The 13,317-nt window shown below is 42.7% G+C and overlaps 1 protein-coding gene and 1 long non-coding RNA gene across 12 annotated transcripts in view; one reads left to right on the top strand and one right to left on the bottom strand.

Moving 5' to 3' along the window:
* The window catches only part of BRD4 (bromodomain containing 4), a 76,943-nt gene extending 70,209 nt beyond the window's left edge, over positions 1-6,734 (bottom strand). For 2 of the 5 annotated variants that reach the window (XM_088792410.1, XM_088792411.1), the window contains exon 1: positions 6,490-6,714. The gene's annotated coding sequence lies outside the window, so the exon portion shown is untranslated. Of the gene's footprint in view, positions 1-6,043; positions 6,159-6,489 lie in introns of those variants that run through there. The other 3 variants (XM_074338025.2, XM_074338022.2, XM_074338026.2) reach the window with 3 other exon arrangements.
* LOC109450023 (uncharacterized) lies at positions 6,719-12,387 on the top strand. Of its 7 annotated transcripts, none has more exons than XR_012498071.2 (4): positions 6,719-6,862; positions 7,042-7,131; positions 8,184-9,231; positions 11,810-12,387. It is a non-coding gene; the product is annotated as an uncharacterized LOC109450023 (long non-coding RNA). The 7 variants fall into 7 exon arrangements; XR_012498069.2 differs by having other exon boundaries at positions 7,768-9,231; XR_012498072.2 differs by lacking the exon at positions 7,042-7,131.
* Positions 12,388-13,317: the final 930 nt, after the last annotated feature.

The following is a 13,317-nucleotide window of genomic DNA, read 5'->3' as shown; positions in this document are numbered from 1 at the left end:
CCTTTCTCCCCCAATCTGAATATAATAAAGATGAGAGGCCCCCGCCCCCATGCTTAAGCATACAAAACTCATATTACAAGTAAGGAAACTGAGGTTGAAGGAAGCTTATGTAACTTGCCTGAGGTCAGCCCAGAAGGGGGCCCGCGCTGGGCCAGAGCCCAGACAGTGGACTCCACAGATCTCCCTTTGCCATAGCCCCAAGTCCTGGAATTTCCTACATTGGGCGGAACAGGCCAACACTTGTCAAGGAAAAGATCACAAGAAAAGCCTCTATCTAGGGTGAACCAAAAGTCTTTACTTGTATATCACACATCAAAAAAAAAAAAGGCATATTCATTCAAGTACTCTCAATTGGTGGTTAAATGCTCAGATCTGACCAATCTCTTAAAGAAATATGTTCTCCGATTGTGTTTAACACAAAAGGAATTCTACATGGAACTGGATCTGAATGGCTCCTAGTAATGGCAACTGGCATGGACTGGTTCTTCTGGTCAACAGGCCCCAAGTCCATCAACCTCCTAGCCAGGAACTCCACTTTCCTGGCTCATCCAGCTGCCTTGCCTCCCTCCCAGAGAGGCCCTGAATTGTGACACAAACCTTCCTGGAGACCAGAATCCTTTCACCAAGCCAAGATGTCAACACAATTCAAATGAAGGCCAAAGGCGGTAGGAAGGTCCAGGGGAATGCTGTGCTAGTGCACTGGGAAAACCTCGGTTTGGCAGCAACTTCCGCCACCCTTGCTCATATAACCAGGTTTCAATGAAACAGACAAGTTACAGTTTAGGCCTGAGAACACACAGGCTACCTTCCCGTGCTGATCATTTTCCCAAACTCTGTAGCCAAGATCCCAGAGTAGAAGCCCCCGGAGCTTCCTGCATTTCCATCAATCCCAATCCCATTATCACCACTTTTAATCTCACTATCAGATTAAAAACAAATCTCACTTAAAAACAACCCCAACCCCACTTTAAAGCACCTCCTCCATTGGTCTCCACCTTCAGCTCACCAAGGAAGACACACATAGAGGGGTTCTGGGAAGGCACCTGGCCCATCTTGGTGTCCCCTAGTGACGCTTGGTGATACGCAGCAGCTGGTGCACTTTCCTAACCTAGCTACCTAGTCTCACTTCAATCCTTCACCATGGTCAACGACAGCAAATAGCTAACCTTGAGAAGTCACTGCCTCATTTTATCCTCAGCTGAAAGATTAAGTGAAGTCTGGGGAAGGTTGAGTGACAGACTGAAGGTCACAGAGCGGGCAGCTGGGCCAGGATTCAAACTGGGGTCTAACTGTGCTGCACTGGTGGTATCAGTCTGGAGCAGGCCAGCAAAAATCAGACAAGATTGGATGACAAGAAGCTGCTCAAGCCCTCGCCGCCGTCACCCTGCCCAGAGCATTCAGATAACACGTAGGGTCAGGAATTCAGGAAACAAAGTTCAACTCTGGGCAGGAGAGAGAGTAGAAAAGTCAAAGAGCAAACAAGATCTTGAGACACTTCTGCTTCTTAGAGCCCTGAGAACACTCAAGATGACATTTTGTTTTTATACAATTGCTATTTGTTGGGGAAAATGTTAAAAATCTCACCCTTATAAACAAGACACTGTTAGGCTGTGATGAGAGAAATGGAAATTCATGGAACTTTTCTAGAGAATAAATTTGTATCAAGTTTTCAAAACTGCACACCCTTTGATCTAGCAAATTCCCTCTCTACACCTGAAAAAAAAAAAGAAAACTTGAAAATCATGTCCAAAAATAGCATAATTAAATGATGGTACTTCATATGATAAAATATTAGGCAACCACTTACCACAGAGCATTTTGGAAACATTCACCATGTAATTTTTGAAAACTTAGAGTACAATTCAATTTTGTTACTCATATGTAGAAAAAGACTATAATAAAATGGTACAAGAGATGTTTCTTAACATTTAACATCATCTTAATGTTCTGTGTTTTCCAAATTCTTTAAAATGACCATGCATAACTATGTATGGTGCCGGGTAGGTCCTATAGTTAGTTATCTGGGAATCACTTCACAAATTCCATAAATGTCTAACCACTATGCTATACACCTGAAACTAATATAAAATAATACTGAATGTCAACTGTAATTGAAAAATAAAGAGGAAAAGAAAAAAAAATAACCACGTACTACTTTTGTTTAAAGAAAAAACCCTTAAAATCTCATTTGCAAATGATGTGGACCAACCAGTGCTATTCCCTTTCAGGGTTTGGTCAAGAACGGGAGAGATGGCTGCTTTGCCCTAACTTTGACACTGGACTCACTCTTCATGTATTTCTTTACAATGGAACACATCCCATGATTTGCTTTGGGACATGTGGGTGCAGTTTAATCACTTGTAGCCTGTTTAGATTGAAAAAAAAAAATAGATGTTTTTAAAGTCACTTTTTACAATAGTAGTACAAGTTTGGGGTGAATCTTCTAGACCGTCTTCTGTGCCTCATTAGCATTCCAAACTGTTTTCTAACAATGCAAAATTAAAAAAGAAAACACAAACAGGGGTCACATCATGCAGTCTGTACTACATGTCAACATGCTGACATGCTTGCACTTTCATTTCCTCATTCTTTTAAATAGCCACACCATATGCCATTAAGCTTTTCTTTTAAACCCTCTATGCAAGCACTAGAAAATCAATGCAGTTAAAAAAAAAAATCATTGCCTAATTACCTCAACCTAGCAATTCCACTCCTAGGCACCTACCCAAATACATATGTCTACACAAAACCTTGTGTAAAACCGCTCCCCGCAGCATCATTCAACAATACCCCAAAAGGAGAAGCAACCTAAATACCCGCCAACTGATTGATGAATGGATAAAATGTGGCATACTCACATAATGGAATATCATTCAGTCATAAAAGGAATGAAATACTGATTCATGGTACAGCACAAACCCTGAAAACATACTGAGTGAAAACAGCCAGATACAAAAGGTTGTATGTTGTACGATTCCTGAAATATCCAGAATAGGCAAATTTACAGAGATAGAGAAAATTAGTAGTTGCCAGGGGTTGTGGAGATGGAGAGTGACTGTTAATGGATAGGGGTTTCTTTTTGAGACGAAAATGTTGTAAAATTGGTTGTGATGGTTCCACAACCGAATATACTAAAAACCACTGAATTGTACTCTTTAAATTGGTGAACTGTACCATGTGTAAATTATATCTCAATAAATCTGTTATAAAAAACTAAAAACAAAAAGATGTTTGATAGGATTTTATAAGTGTAATGCTCAAATTATACATAACTTACACATAATAAATGTTTGGAGGATGATTACATTAATAAAGAATATATGTACCAAATAAAAGTTATTGTGTAAGTATCTTGTCTTTCCTCATACATAGTAAGAGCTCAGGAACTAAACTGTTGAGATGGATTGGCCAATCACATACACATAAAGTCAGAATATTAAAGAGTGCTCAATGTTTCAAAAAAAATCATTTTTTTTATTGACAATATGAGATTCACATTGAGAAATGCTACCCATACATGTTTATTATTAAGCATTTCATCTCCCTCTTAAAATACTTTTTTCCCAGGTCAGGGTTGAACCAGAGCCCAAACCCACTTACCACATTTCAAACTGCTAACTAAATGGGAAACGTACAGTAGCCAGTGCACAGAAGCAACTGCAAGCCATGCTGCTTGGACTATCAATAAGTCACTGCAATTTCTAGAGACCTTAATGTTATCTTAAAATCCATTCTTTGTAAGCAACCACCTAAACAATTACGTCCACTGTTAACAATATTTTATTAACTCAAGAGGAATTATTTGCACTTGGTATTACGGACATGCCACTTCTTGTTCAGTTATTTCTCCAGTTTATTCAATCAAAGAATATTTTCGGAGCTCTTCTAGGTGCTGAGAACACAACAGAAAATTAAAATAGGCAAAGCCAATCAAACAAAACCCTGCCCTCATGGAACTTACACTCTCGTAAAAAGAAATTAAAGGAATTTTTATTTTTTTTTACAAGTTCATGTCTCATGAATTAAATGTCAGCATCAACAAGGAATCCCCAGAATCCTTGCCTTGAGAATGTCTTTTCTAAACACCAAAAACCACCGATTTATAAAACATTAGTTCACAATGACAAGCTTTTCCTTCCTTTTTATAGATTTGCCAAGAGCATAAAGACAAACATGATCTACAAGTTTATTCAAAATAAAAAACTGAAAACACTACATACAATTCTGACACACAATAACAATGGGTTGTCAGAAGATTTAACAGTCCAGTCTTCAAATCACTGAGGCACCAAATGGTTTTTGCTTTCAATTAAAAAACTTCAATCTCCTTCTAGAATCTGTACATTGCAAGGCATTCAATAACCTGAATTGTGTAACACAAAAATATTGCATCCCCTACCTTCAAAAGCAAAAGTGCAATTTAGTACAAAGATCACAACTACTGGCTCAAAAAGATAACTTTTGGAAACAAAGTCTAAATTCCTTTAAACAATTCAATAATTTAGTGGAAATTTTACTGAAATTTTTACAAAGTGGCCAACGACTCTCTTGCAACTCTTAGGTAATTTTTCCCCCTCCTCATTACCATCCAAGCTAGGGAAGCTAGCTATATCGGCACCCCAGAACAGCCAACCTATCCTTAAAATGCAGCCACTTTCATGTGCAAGCAAAGTTCCTTATTTTCAGCAATTTGTCGGGGGCTGAATTCTAGCAAGATAAACCCAGATGGGCTTGTCTTCTTCCCGGTAAGACTAACTAGAACTATCTTAACAGACTTACATGTATTTACTCCACAGCCTTAGCCCTTAGATACTATGTTTCCTACCAAGTAAAGGGTATGACGGATAATAAGGGATACATTCTGTTTCAGATCAGGCTTTTCCGCCTCGATTTGATCAACGGAAACCATCTGAGAGGTTTATCTTCCCCACGTTGGAGCTTTTGGGGAGGAGGGGTTGGTTATCTACAATGCCCTGCGGGAGAGATAATCCCCAACCAAACCAAAAGGAATGTTTTATTATTGACAAGGTCCTAAAACGAACTGTGCTATCCCAAACCTTCCTGAATTGAAAACATTCATAAATCCTGTAGAGTAACGCTTTCTTTACAATTTCCAAGGACTACAAATTCCAAGGACTAACAATTTAATGAACTTGACAGCCTCATTCATAAAAATCTCCCAACCACTCTTATAGCAAAGAGCCACTGGCTTAGAGGTACGCTGTGATTTGGTTTTTGTAAACAGGGACAGCAAAAGCCCTCTCCAAGGTAAGCAGACACCAACTGTCGTGAGGCAGTCTCGGTGAAGTCACTTCTTGCATCCAACACACGTGAAAACGAACCCAAAGACCAAGACCATAAACCTCAGTAGGCTGCACATTAAATGAGTAAACAATTAAATAAAAACACTTCAAAAAATAATGCGTGGTCTTGAATAAAAGGGAAGTCGGCCACTCTAGAAAAGACACATGATTCATCACCGGCCTGCACAGGAGTATTTACACTGTCCACTACACCAAAGTGGGATTTCCCATCTTCATCCAAGGCCGGGCCTTGGGGGCGTCTCAGTCGGCTGAAGTTGTGCTATTTCCGTTTTTTTTGGGGGGGTCATTTTATTTCGCTGAATCACTACTCCCCCACAACCACACCCCAAAACACCACCCCGCACATCGCAAATAGGAGGCCGTGGCAAGGACGCCAAGCGAGCACCCACCGAGCAAAACAAAGCACCCAGCGAGGGGCTGCCAAGCTGGGAAAAGGTGGGTAAAGAGAGCCAGGCTCGCTGCCCCCAGGCGCCTGACTCCGGGCAGGCGTGCAGCGGCAGCCTCCTCCTGGGGACAAGCAGCGTTCTCCGCAGAGCTCCGGGGACGCCCGGGAAGGTGAGGAAATGAGGGCGGAGGCGCGCTGCCCCGGCCCGGGCAGGACCCAGGCGCCGGGGTGGAGGGAGAGCGCTCCGGACCCACCCCACGTGAGCTGCCGGGCTGAGGCCGAAACCGCCCCGGGGACAGCGACGCCACCACCACCACGCCAGGCCGGGACTTACCCAGACCGGGCGCGCCGCGGGCCCCGCAGCGGCCGCTTCCTCCTCCTCCTCCTCCTCCTCACTTGACAAAATGGCGGCGGCAGGAAGTGCCGGGCGCCTCGGCCCGCCCTCCGCCCGCCCCCGGCCGCCCGCCCCGCCGCGGAGCCCGCGCCCCCCGCCCGCGCCCCCGCCCCGAGCCCGGGGACGACCGCGCCAACTACCCGGCGGACGAGCGAGAGGCCCGACGCTCCGACGCCAACGCCCCGGCGCGAGCTGGCGGCGCGGGGACGCGGGAGGCCCGCAGGCCCGAGCCCGCGTCGCCCCGGCCTCTCCGCCCCCGTGAGGCGCCGATGGCGTCGGAGCTGGCGCACCGGCCCCATTACGCAATGCAGGTGACGCGGGCCGCGCCGCGGGCCCCCTCCGGCCACCCCGTGCTGCCCGCCGCCCCGAAGGGCACTGGTCCTCACCTGAGACGCTAGGCCGCACGCCGCCCCCGCTGGCCGCCCGCCGCCGCTGCCTCCTCGTCGGGCTGCTGTGTGACGCCGGGGCCCGCCCGCCGCGCCCACCGCTCCGCCGCGCTCACAGGCCCAGTTTACCCGCGGGCACCGCCGGCAGCCGCCACCGCCGCAGCCGCCGCTTCGGCTACTCGGCTGCGGGAGAGCAGAACAAACAGCCCTACCGCCGCCGCCGCCGCCGCCGCCGCCAGCGCACTGACGTCACCGCGCACGCTGCGCGCGCGGCTCCGTTCCGCCGCCGCCGCCGCCGCCGCCGCCGCCCGGCGTGCGCGCCCCCTAGACCGTGCCCAGCGCGAGCGAGCTCGGGAGAGCCGGCGGCCACCAGGTAACTGTGCGAGGCGGGCTCGCGGGGCTGGGGGTACCCTGCAGACCGAGAGAGGGGACCCCACAGACTGAGGGAGGGGACCAAGGAGAGATTATTGAAAGCTGCGCCTGAGGGGAAAGATCCGAAGGCAGAGGGAGACGTCCAAAACTTAAGACGGGTCTGATGATTGACCCTCAAAGGGAGAAAGGACGGATTCCCACAGACTGATGGCAGAGGCCGAGGGAGAGACTCCTGTCTGAGGGAGGCCGCACCTGCTGGAAGGAGTGGAGGTGATGTCGGGCCGCAAGGGGGGGGGGGGAGCGGCGATGGGGGCTTGGGGCTGGGGTGCGGGAAAGGTGCGGAGGCTGTCAGCAAGGCCGAGGTGGCATCTTTCTTGGCGAGCCCGGCTCAGAGGTAAAGACTGGAAGCTGCTGGACTCCGGGCCTGGCGCACCTCCCTCCCGTTGTCCCCCGGCTGACCTTCTTGTCCTGAAATCCATAAAACGACGAAATTAGGCTTAGGTCACTTGCAGTTTAAAATGATTCTGCGAAATTTTTCAAAGGGGAAGCATAACCTCCTTTCTCTTTTGCCCTTAATTTACTCTTAGAATTTTAAGTCTCATATTTTAAAACCAGCACACTCAAGTTATTCTAAAAATTCTAAGTAATGAAAAATTTCCTGATAGCCCTTTCTTTCAGGATATATTGACACACTAGGATAGCAGTCAATAGTTTTGTCTCGATTATGGTGTTTGCTCACTTTTCACCAAGGGCAATAATCAATCACTGATGAGTACTGGGCACAGTAAAGACTTAATTTTACCCTTTAACAAAACATGAGATAACAAGTTATTAAGTGCAAGAAATAAAGGTGGTAATGGTGATTGGTTCATTAGTAAGCTTCTTCTAATTCTGTATGTATTACAGAATATTGAAACTTGTGAATATCTCTGCCTCCTAATTTTGCACGCTCAGCAATTTGCAGAAAATGATTGGAAATGGAAAAATAGGAAGGTACACAGGGCTAAGTGAATATGGGATAACAACTTCTTCTTTTTTCTTTTCTGCCTTTCTTCTGCCTCCCCCCACCCCGACCCCCGACCCCACTCCAGTTCAAGTCGTCGTTGCTCAGTCTAGTTGTGTAAAGCATAGCTCCCTGGCCCATGGGATGACAAATTTGAAGGAAACCAGAATATCCATTTTAAACTGCCCTTTCAGCCACAGTCGTCTTGTTGCATTATCCACTTAATTTATTGTTGTTGCAGACAACAAATGTCTTTGGAAGTAATTTGGAGCTCCCAGTTTTCAAGTTACATAATAAAATCTCTGCTTTGACTCTATAGAGTCACACTTCAATATCTACCTTGATTTACTGGATCCAACTGGAGGGCTTTTTGGCTATTGCTAGAAATCAAATCCAACCTGAAGAGACTATGCATGCTGTAAAGGGAGTTCCAAACGCTGTCTTCAGAAATCTTTTAGGATAACAATGTCTCATTCTGTATGTCTTCTGTAGTGGATAGCTTAACTCCTCACAGGTAACTCAAATTCAAAAAATGTCTATCCAGTTGAACAATAGTCTCGTTATTTAATGGTTCACGTTTTGAATAAGCTATTGTTCACTTTCTCTTGTTATTACTGTGTTTGCAATACTAAAAACCCACAAGAGATTAAAAAAAATATTAAGGAATGAAATATGTAGTAGTACATAAAGTAATTCTGACTGGTAATATTTGTTTTTAGTACAGTAATGCATGAAACCATTTTAATTGAACAATACTGAAAAATAGAGAAGAAAAATGAAGCTTCCCCCCTCCCGCTCCCCTACCAGAGTAACCACTGTTATCATTTTGATGTGTTTATACCTGTGCTATCTGATAACCACTGGCCACATGCAGTTGAGTGCTTGAAATGTAGCTGGCTCAAATTGAGATGTGCTGCAGCTGTAAAATGCACATTGCATGTCAAAGATTTAGTACAAAAAAACATGTAAAATCTCATTAACTTTTTATATTGAGCTTATGTATATAATCATAATTATGATTATGTTGAAATATATATATAGGGTTACATATATAGGGTTAAATAGAATATGTTATTAAACTTAATTTTAACCTGTTTCTTTTTTTTAATGCAGCTCCTAGAAAATACAAAATTACGTACATGGTTTGCAATATATTTCTATTGGATAGCACTGGTGTAGACTTTTGATTCTATGCAACAATACGTATCTACATATAGAAATGGTTGTGTTATAAAACAAAGGGATCATTCCATATCTGTTAATTTGTAACATGTTCTTTTTCGTTTAATACATCCTGGAAGTCATCCCACATGGATACTTGGAGATCTGCCTAATTGGGAGATAACGTGGAGATAACATAGAATATGGTATGGATATATCCTAATTCATTTGTTCTCCTATTTATATTTATTTCATTTCCAGTTTTTCCATCATCATAATCAGTATTACAATGGATATCCTTATAGATTTCTCATTCTCTTTTCATACATGCGAGGAATTTTCCAAAAAATTACATAGTGTTTTCTTAAAAGCAAGGGTAAATCTATATAGCATGATCAGCTTTGTAAAAGCTGGAGGTGTTTGATTTGTAATAGCATGAATCCATGCCTACTGTCCAATGAGAATTTGCCCATGAGGTTACATTCTGGAATTTATCGTTTGCTCCTAGAGTTGTTGAGTGCCTCACACAAAATCACACATTTATACACTTTAGAATTCAGATCTCCTGCCTCCATGAAGACTGCCTTCCTTTTTTCTATAGCCCAGGAATTGACAAATTTTTTCTGTAGAGTCAGGCAGTCGATATTTTAGGCTTTGTGGGCCATACAGTCTCTATAACATGGCCAGTCTTGGTAGCTCTGCTGCTGTTGCACAAAGCAGCCATAGCTAACACTATGTAAACAAACGGATGTGGCTGTGTTCCAGTAAAACTATGGATACGAAAATTAAAATTTCATGTAAATTTCAGGAATCACAAAATATTATTCTTTTGATTTTTGTTTTCAACCTTTTAAAACTACAAAAACCATTCTTAGCTGGAAGGCTATACCAAACAGACCATAGTCCAGATTTGTCTCCTAGGCAGTAGTTTGCTGATCTCTGCTTAGACTCTCAAGTCTAAAGAAATGGAAATTTCTTTACTATTATGCAGAAGCTATTCTGCTTGCAATTTTTAATAGTTTTTTTTAGCAGTTTTAGATTTATATTAAAATTTAGTGGCAGGTAATCCCATATATCCCCTCACTTCCCTTCTCCCTCATCCCCCATTAGTAACATCTTGTGGTTACAGTTAATCAGCCAATATTGATACATTATTATTAACTAAACTCCATAGTTTACATTAGGGTTCGCTCTGTGTTGTATGCTCTATGGGCTTTGACAAATGTATAATGACATGTATCCACCGTTATGCTTGCCAATTTTTAACACAGACTAGATAGGAACAAACATAAGCTTCAGAGTAAAGCATTACAATTCTGTCAGCTACAAACAGGTACAAGATGGCCCTAAGTCTCTGCTCCTCCAATAATTTGTATTTTGCTATGCTTTGCTTAGTTTTGAAGTGTTTTACAAACATCATTCACTGTCACACTCAAAATAATGAGATTGCTGGAAAACCTAGTGGAATGTAGAACGAAGAGCCGTACAATTGCCATAATAAAAGAAAGTGATTTTAAAAGTTTCAGGGTGGAAAGAAAATGCAAATGGGATAAAGTGCTTAGGAGGAAGGAGTGTGGAGGTCAAAGAAGGAATGATAGTGGGAACTCTCTTTTGATTCAGTCATTTTAGAAAATGCTCATCGTTTGGGTCATTTTAGAAAACAGTCTGGCCTCTTCTGGTGAAGTGGAACTCTGAATACTGTATGGCCCACTAATTCCAATCTCACAGAAACTTGCTGACACACTTAAGGCTCAGAGTAGCACTGTTCCTAAGAGCCCCCGCTGAAAACCCAAATGTCCATACACAGTAGAACGAGTGTAATGAAAATGAACAAACCACAGCCACATACAACATAGATAAGTCTTACAAACATAATAAGAAACCAAAGGAGCAAATCATATGTGCATATGTGATCATCCCTATTCGATGTAGATTTCTAAAACAGACAAAAATAGACTGAAGTTTTAGGGAAGTAAAACTATAAAGAAAAACAAGCAAGTAAATACCACTGTTTACCTGAGAGGGTGATCAGGCAGGGATGAGGGTGAGTGTGGCCAGTTTCTGAGGTAGAGCAGTAGTCTATTTCTTTTTTCAAAATTTGTTTTTTTAAGTGTACAGTATTGTTAACTATAAGCACAGTGTTGTATAGCAGGTCTTTAGAACTTTTTCATCTTACATGACTGAAAACCGTTCCACTTCTTGACTATGCATTAGCTTTGTAATTATTCACTCTGCTATACATACCTATGCTTTATGAATATTTTTCTTATATTTCAATTTTTTAAGGAGAAAAAAGAATGAATCTTATAAGGAAAATTGTGCCTAAGAGAGAAGTGAATAGAAAAGGCTAATGATAAACTTGAAATAGGCAAACTTCTGAATGTTTGGTTAGGAAATGAGCAGCATTGCAAGATAACTTCTAGTTTAAGACTCACACAGAAGGCTGGTGATTTGAAAGCTTAGAGGTTAAGCATGGTGAAAAGTGTTGCTGATAAAACTTCATCACGAGCCATTGGTGATCCCAGAGGTTCAAGACCTCATTGAATCATCACAGCATCAGACTGAGTGGCAATGGGCCAAGTGAGGCTGCTCTCGCTGCTAAAAAACTTCCCTGTGGCATTTGCTGAGCAGGGAAGGCTTTCTTGCCTTGATAGATAGGGAAGGATGCCTGATAGAACTTATTTCAGCCAGGACCCCATGATTAGGCCCATTTTAAAGCTTGGTGTTAAGGACCTACTAACAGGATTGAAAGCGTAAATCTCTTTTGTCCCTTTCATCTTCCAGACAAATGGGCTCATGAAGCAGGCTCTTGGAATCAGGTATAAGAAGAGCATCTATATCTCGATTTATACTGGTATTGTGTGGTAGGCAGCTTTCAAAGATGGCCCCCAATGATCCCTACCGCCTGGTATTCACACCGTTCTGTAATCTCCCCCTTGAGTGTGGACTGGACCTAGTGACTTGTTGCTAATGAAAGAAATAATGGGAAGTCACTTTTCCGATTAGGTTACATTTACAAGAGACTGTGACTTGAATCTGGCTGGACTCTGTCTTCTCAGCTTGCACATTTTGATAAAGCAAGCTGCCATGTAGGAGAGACCCATATGACAAGGAACTGAGGGTGGCTTCTGGTGAACAGCTGGCACGGAGCTAAAGCCTTCAGTCCAACAGCTACAATGAACTAAGTTCTGCCAACAACCACCTGAGCAACACTGAAAGTAGGTCCTTCCACAGCCATGCCTTCAGATGAGACCACAGCCTTGGCCAACACTTTGATTACAGCCTTATAATTCCAACTAAGGACCCGACTAAACCACACCTGAAATTACGAAATAATAAATGTTTTTATTTTAAGACACTAACTTTTGGAGTAATTTGTTAAGCAGCAATAGGTAACTGATACATCCTGGGACCAAATATCCCCTTTCTATAAGGAAGACATATTTCAGCCTTATTGGGGTTGATGAATAGTGGTTAAGTTCTTCCTTTTCCCAGACTATTCCCTTAGCTTCCTCTGGTTTAGCCATTGCTGAGTTAGACAAAATGTATTTCAAACATAGGAAAACTGTTGTGGTCTTAGTTCATTTGAGACAATTAGTATTGTTATCCTCACTGTCCTCCAATGGGAAGGAATTAGGGACTTACATCTCTCTAAGAAGGCTACATTTTTCCTTATGGGAACCACTGTAGTAAGGTAACATTTTGTTACCTTTAAGTCAGTCATTGGTCCCTGGGGGTTATCTCTAAAGAATAATTCTAAGAGAATTTTATGGCAGCAAATAAGGGGAACTTGTGATGTATTTGTGAGCTCTCTATCTTCACTCCTATTTAGAGAACTGTTACCAAAGCATCAGAGAAACTAAAATCCCCAGGCATTTCCCATGGGGCAGGTTGAGGATTTGTCCTGAGTGGGTATCTTTGGGCAGGTTACTGAGCAAAGACATGATACATGCACCCACAATGCCTGGGCCTTGCAGGCACTAAATACCCAATGTGTTGACCTGTGTCTCCTAAATTTAGTTCCCCAAAGGAGATTTCATACAGGTACTTTATGTTCTTCAGTCAAAGAATCCAGCTTAAATGGATTGGCTGGAATTTTCTGGAGTATTTGCAGGAGCCTAGAAAATGGTCTTCCACAATAAATTTAAATTGAATTCACAATTACGAGAAAGATTACTGAGAATATAAATAACTTTAAAAAGAAATGATATAAGAATGCCAACATTGTACTAGAAGTTCTAGCCAGAGCAATCAGATATAAAAGGCATCCATATAGGAAAGGAAGAAGTAAA

Source organism: Rhinolophus sinicus, chromosome 15 (assembly GCF_057876585.1).
Source record: "Rhinolophus sinicus isolate RSI-liver-muscle chromosome 15, RSI-T2T, whole genome shotgun sequence".
Taxonomy (NCBI): domain Eukaryota; kingdom Metazoa; phylum Chordata; class Mammalia; order Chiroptera; family Rhinolophidae; genus Rhinolophus; species Rhinolophus sinicus.
Note: the sequence above shows the minus strand (reverse complement) of the source record. Positions and strands in the feature narration are given on the sequence as shown.